This window comes from Corythoichthys intestinalis, unplaced genomic scaffold (genome assembly GCF_030265065.1).
Source record: "Corythoichthys intestinalis isolate RoL2023-P3 unplaced genomic scaffold, ASM3026506v1 HiC_scaffold_69, whole genome shotgun sequence".
In the NCBI taxonomy this organism is placed as follows: Eukaryota; Metazoa; Chordata; class Actinopteri; order Syngnathiformes; family Syngnathidae; genus Corythoichthys; species Corythoichthys intestinalis.
The window spans coordinates 22,348-29,308 of NW_026651638.1; the positions used below are offsets into that span (position 1 = coordinate 22,348).

At 42.3% G+C, this 6,961-nt stretch overlaps 1 long non-coding RNA gene across 1 annotated transcript; it reads left to right on the plus strand.

Moving 5' to 3' along the window:
• Window positions 1-372: 372 nt before the first annotated feature.
• Window positions 373-5,490, plus strand: LOC130911612 (uncharacterized). The gene is made up of 6 exons (XR_009062330.1): window positions 373-937; window positions 3,306-3,621; window positions 4,436-4,510; window positions 4,617-4,751; window positions 4,846-5,217; window positions 5,312-5,490. It is a non-coding gene; the product is annotated as an uncharacterized LOC130911612 (long non-coding RNA).
• The last annotated feature ends 1,471 nt before the right edge of the window (window positions 5,491-6,961 follow it).

A 6,961-nucleotide genomic window follows, 5' to 3' on the forward strand; every position in this document is an offset into this window, starting at 1 on the left:
TTCCTACCCTCACCTATGGTCACGAGCTTTGGGTCGTGACCGAAAGAACAAGATCCCGGATACAAGCGGCCGAAATGAGTTTCCTCCGCAGGGTGTCCGGGCTCTCCCTTAGAGGTAGGGTGAGAAGCTCGGTCATCCGGGAGGGACTCGGCGTCGAGCTGCTACTCCTCCGCGTAGAGAGGAGCCAGCTGAGGTGGCTCGGGCATCTGGTCCGGATGCCTCCCGGACGCCTCCCTGGAGAGGTGTTCCGGGTATGTCCCACCGGCGGGAGGCCCCGGGGACGACCCAGGACATGCTGGAGAGACTATGTCTCTCGGCTGGCCTGGGAACGCCTTGGGATCCCGCCGGAGGAGCTGGTTGAAGTGGCTGGGGAGAGGGAAGTCTGGGCTTCCCTGTTAAAGCTGCTGCCCCCGCGACCCGACCCTGGAACAAGCGGAAGATAATGGATGGATGGATGGATGTGTTATGATCTCCAATAAGACTCCAAAGTCGATCTTTTTGTTCTTCTTAGTATTTTACTCATTGCCTGCTATTGACAGCTGTAGACATCCAACTCGTTTAAACTGGAAAGAATGGTTGTGAATGCTCATCTTTCAGTGTCAGTGGCGACACTAGACATCCAATTCATTTTGACTGGAAGGGTTGGCAGTAGTCATTCGCTGCTAGCCTCTCCTAGCCAAAATGGATATGGACGTCTGGTGCCGTCAATGGCAACCAAACGTTGTGTAAAAATGAGTGCCCTATATAGGATTAAAATTGCAAAATCTTTCACTCCAAGTCAAGAAAATGAATGTTTAATAGTTAACACATTTTCTCTTTTTAAGAAATGAACTTCTGATGGAAGGGAAAAAAAAAAGAGCAAAAGTCACTGACCATCCACGTCAAAGTGTTTCCAGATGTCGATGAACTGGGCGGCTGTGAGCTCGGCCAGGTGCAGGTGAGGTTGCTGAGTCTGGGCTGCCATCTCGTCTGTCCCCCGTGGATTGGATGCACTTGCACGCAGGGCCGGCCCAGGCCACTTGGGGGCCCTAAGCAAAATGCCAAGGGGCCCATATTTTTGGCCCACCATTTCGTCACAGAGTACTGTGAAACCCATACATGCAATCCAACCCATACGTCCACATTTTGTATATTAATCAGATTTTGTTGCACCGCATACTTCAAACTTCTCACCCCAAATGATTGTCAGTACTTACAGTAGATGGCGCCAAACCTTTTTCTGATTGGTATACTACTTGATAATAATGTCCGATATAAATGAAATGACTATATCTACGCTCTCCAGTCCAAATGCATATTATGCCAATATTTCGTTTTACTACAATCAGCGGAAGCCGTACATTTGCCGTTGCCGACAGGTGACAGCTTGCTCCGCTTTACTTGATTCGCTCCAGGCTTTTGCCCTGCAGCTAATGGCAATTACCAGTACGACATATTGACAAGCTCAGCTGACAACAGCGTTCAAGTCGGAGTGTCTTGCACAACAACAACAACAACAACAACAACATAAACAACATGCTCAATTACCGCGATACTGTTGTAGGGCTGCAGCTATAGAATATTTTAGTAATCGATTAATTGATGGACCAGTCAGTTGGAATATTCGAGTAATCGGATTAGAAACATGAAAAATTAAAATACCTGAGCTCAGCCTCAAAGAGTATAATTATTTTTTTTTTTTTTTAATGAGGATCTATGTACAACAAAAGAACAATTGGCTAACTTGCATAGAAAAAGTCAGCTAGCTTAAATGCTATAAAATGCTGGTTTTTTTCACAATGCTCTTAACAAATGATTCAGACACATATTCCCACAAAAAACGGCTAAATATACCTATAAACTAAATTATGAATACATTAAAAAAACATTAGCTCAAACAAAAACTTAGCTCACGTTGGTCTTAACAGGGAGCAGTTGGATTCAGCCATGTAAAAAGAGGCAGACCAGAGGGCAGTGCATCCACCCTAATCAATAAAAGTAAATGCAAACAATTTCAAAATAAACCATTACAATGCCACTTTCATTAAACAAATACTCAAAGCAACAACATTTAATTCGAATGTTTTTTCTAATCGAATACTCGAGTTCATCGATTAATCGTTGCAGCACTATACTGTTGTTTCTTTTCTTCTACGATTTTCTTCTTTCCTTTCTCTGCTCCAGAGGGATAAATTCTCTTCCACATATCCGTGCATCTATTTTCCAAGCAAGTTTGAGCACCAATCATCGCAAAGCAGGTTTAACGTCACTCCCCAGGTTGCCAGATTGTAATGACAAGAAAATGGATGTTTGCATAGATCAACGGCAATGCGCCCCACATTATTCACGATGCCCTATTAACAACCTATAAAATGAGGTTTCCAGATTGGGGCCCCGCCCCCGAGTGGTCAGGGGCCCTAAGCAGCTGCATAGTCTGCGTATAGGCTGGGCCGGCCTTGATCCTATCCTATTGTTTAGCCACAACTGGATTCATTACCTTGTTACTTTTAATCCTTCACACAGCCGCTGGAAACAAATGTTTTATCCATCTGCAGGCGACCATCGTGATTTTACAGCACTATTTGGGTGTGTGTCTGCCTTAAGGCAAAACACCACCGCTTTTGTCCAACGGCGTCGCTGAAATCGACTAAAACTGAAAAGTGACCAAGTGTTGCCATTGACAGCACTTAAACCTCCACTCCATTTGAACTGGAAGGGCTGGAAGCGAACGAACGTATTCGCTGTCCCCCTCCTTGTTCAAATGGAGTGTATGTTTACTAGTGACAAACAGATTGAAATTCACAGACAAAAAAAAAATAAACTAAATGATTGTACACGTACATGACAAAGCAGTACTAACAAAGCATTTGTAATTGCAATCATTTTCTGGGAGAAATTGAGCATTAACTGACAGAATTGCATGGGTGCCAATACTTTTGGCCAGCAGTGTACGTCGGCTCCTTCATTGATGATGTGAGTATGCGTTGTAAAGTGAATTAATGTCGCTGCACATAGACTGTGAACATTCCTCACAATGCTTGGTGGAGAAACAGTTGTGATGATGTCTTCTTGGGTCCGTTTTTTTCCCCGATCGTACACAATCGTGATCTAGTTTTTATCGGCCATGACTGTTTGCTTGGATGACCAAACGTCCTCTTTGCCCGGACATGTCCACTTTTCACGTCCTGTCCGTTGCATCCGGCTTGATTTATAAATTCTGATGATCTGATGGGATGGTAGCATGTCTGATTAAGTGTTTACGAAAGTGAAATGCCATGGAAATATCCAATCTTGCCTAGCTTTCTAAATAAAACCTGTGATTGCAGGTGAACCAGCTTATGAAATGAGGGAGACTGACCCAGACTGGGCACCACCCCTACATCTGGGACACACATCTGTTACACCGACAAACACTGCACGCTCTGCAAGACGAACGTGAGCAGCTACGGAAAGAGACACTGCAAGCACCAGAGATGGGGGTCCAGCAGGATGCAAACATTGAAGAGCTGCAGACCAAGGAGGGACCATCTGAGCCTGGTGAAATAAACAGTCACCAACAGAATGAGGAAGGGACACCTGACGCTGGAGAAGAAAGTGGTCAGCTACAGACTGAAGAGGGGACACATGAAGCTGGAGAAAAAGGTGATCAGCTAATCACGGAGGATGAGACGCACAACACCAATCAGGATGTGACACAGACTGTGATTATTGACCGTTTTGAAATTTTCACAGAAAACTCATCAAATCTGAAAGCACGTGCCCAAATGTTTTCCAGCTACAAGCACCACCACACTATGAAGTATTTAATATGTATTACACCCAAGGGAGCCATTTGTTTCTTATCAAAAGGCTGGGGAGGGCGTACAAGTGACAAACATATAACCCTGAACAGTGATTTTTTTGTTTTTTAAATATTTGTTACCTGGGGACAATGTCTTGGCTGACAGAGGTTTTGACATGCAAGAATGTGTGGGCATGTAGTGTTCAGATGTCAAACTCCCAGCATTTACAAAAGGCCGCTGTCAGCACATTTGAGAATCCATGTTGAAAGGGTCATCGGAAATGTTTGTCAGAAGTATAAGATCTTAAAAGGGAACCATACCCATAAACATGATTCTTCCATGTGAAGGGGAAGAAGCCCCAATGTTGGATAAGGTCACTTTCTACATACTGTACTACATAGACGTCATCATTTTGTAAGTGGGCCAATTTTGCACTTTCCCCAATAAGTTCGTTTTTATTTGGAATTTGGGAATTAGATGAACTCAAGACACCCCTCTCAACATTTTAGCATCTCTGAACATCGTCATTTTTGTTTTTCTAATTGCCAGCTAGGAATGGAGGCATCGTCTTCACAACCAACAAAAATGCAATTTTATTATTACTATCATCTAGAATTTTTCCTCCGTGTCATGTCCTGCTTTTTTGTGTTGACACTTGCCTTTGTGTTTCTCAGTGTACATCAGAAGCGATGACCGGCCACCATGCTTTGCTGCCTAAACTGCGCCTGAGAAGTACATGTACAAACAAGGTATTGTTCTGGATGCCTTTTAAAAAAACAACAACATCTCCTTCATTTAAAAAATGAATTGAACTACATTATTTCTTCTTGTCTGATGTTTTTTTACGCCTGACAGCTAGGAAAAACTGCCATGCCGTCACCGCAGCTCCAACAGACCAGCAGATCCTTGGCCAGCTCACGGTGACCTTTGGGAAATACAAAGGCAAGACCTTCTGTGGCTTATGGAGGAAGATGTCTGCTATGTCAAGTAGTGAGTATAAATAAGAAATTGATGTGTGTCTTTGTTACCCAAAAGAAAATAAAAAAATCAGTTTAAAACAACTACTGCATGCTCTCTTAAAAAGTCTCCTCGATAGCCACGTGAAGGAGAGGCGACGACAGATGGGAAGGTGCGACACCAAAACTGGGGAGTGGTGGCTGAAGGAGCAGCTTCTACGCTACGTGGATATGTTCCCTCCGGTGTCATGCCACTTGGAGCAGAACATCGACCGGGCCATCTGCGGGCATGGCAGCTTCCGGTCCTTCACGTTCGAGGAGATGTGGCAGTTTTATGACCTCTCCAAGTTCTTCCGTAACGATCTCGCCAAAAGCGCAGAAGAATGGAAGATGGTCCAGGAAGCCTTCTGCTTCGTGCGTCAGTGGCTACTGATGACAGAGTAGGACATCAATGTCACGTTAAGCGATTTCGACTGTACATCCTCACAAAGGAGGAGGAGGTCAGTAGGTCGATAAAAAAATAACATAATTTCCTTTGCCAGTGTTTTAATGCATTTCAGGGCTTACCCGTGATATTTATTTTTTGTTCTGTAGCAAGCTAAAGGCAAAGTTGCACCAGCTACGCCCCTCACGTCAGCTTGTGCATCAGCATTAGCAGCATTATCAACATGACCTGCTGTAGCAAATACACCATCTTCAGCAGCAGTAGCAGCAGCACAACAACAAGCACCACCACCACAAGGTGATGATGAAGACTGGCAATGTAAAATACTACGCGCCTGTGCGCTTTTTGCCCAATCTGCACAGGGTCACAAAAAATATTGATAAAAAAAAAAAAAAAAAAGACCTACATGGTCAAGGCGTCCACGTCCAAAGGACTTTCTGGCAGGTCTTTTGAAAACTTTGTAAATTTTAAGGAGGCGGTCAATGACCTTGTAAAATAAAACATATTGAGATGTACTTCATGTCTCAGCTACTTCTTTTTACACACACAAATAACCATATTGCTCGGCATAGCATATAGTCCTGTATATTGTGCACTTTCCCAATGAGTGCTCACAGAAAATTAAAAACCTAGTCCTTATTTCTCAACACGTCAATATCTGCAAAACACTTGCTTATCATTAAACTTATTTAAGACTCAATACAGGCTGCTTAACTTTTACTGTGTACTATATCTCCTTTATTTAAATACAAGAAAAAAAAAACTGGAATTTGAGTGTAATAACAAATACATTTAAGGCATACAGAAATTGGGAAAAGTCCAAATGCCCATAATTGAAAGTGGGGAAAAAATAGGCCAAGACAACACAACAGCTAAAACAGTAATGAAGAAATCTATAATGCTGCGCTTCGGACCACGACGCCACTTGAAGGAAACAACGTCGAACTTTGGTCCCGCCCTCCCGCAGCCTCTGAACAGATGCTCAACCACCCTGCAGAATGGAAAGATGCCAAGGCCACCCAGAGTTAACTTGTTACCTGTTGGGCAGAATGACATCGTGAATGAAAATTTAAAACCTAGTAACTTACTTCTAATGGAATACTAGTTTCTTAACACTTGTATATCTGATTAACACTTGCATATTGCAGTTTGCTATTGGCCTAGTTCAGGAGTCGGCTATCATTTTATTTATTTTAACATCAACACTACCTCCTTCGTACACTTAAATTTATTTTTAGGTAGTACTAGTGTATATTATTTATTTATGTACTATTGACATTAATTTATTGTGTGATGCACTAGTAGGGTGTTGCTATTTTTAATGTCATTGTACTATTTGAATGACAGAGCCTATTCTATTCTAACATTCAAACAGCCGTATTCAACCGCCTGCAACTACCACAGAAAAGACAACACACAAATGGACCTAAAATATGAATGAATGAGCTCATCTGTGTATACGTATTTTATATATTCTGCGGGGGAAAATTCACCTAACAAAGGCATTTAGGATTCTTTTACATTGGCCAAAAACACACCTCCTTAAAATAAATTTAAAAAGCTTTGAAATGTTATAAATATTCTTAATTCCAGAATAAATATGGTTCAAAACATTATTTGAAAGCAGATTTTTCTTGATTTAGGTAAAAAATGACCAACGTTTAGATGTATGTGCTTAATAAGAACAAATGGCAATATTTACTGAAGTAAGTAAGTGGGATAATCTCACATTCATCTGTTAGTCTTTAACGCGCAAAACAAGATGGAGAAAATGATTTGACTAGACTATGTGGGCCTAA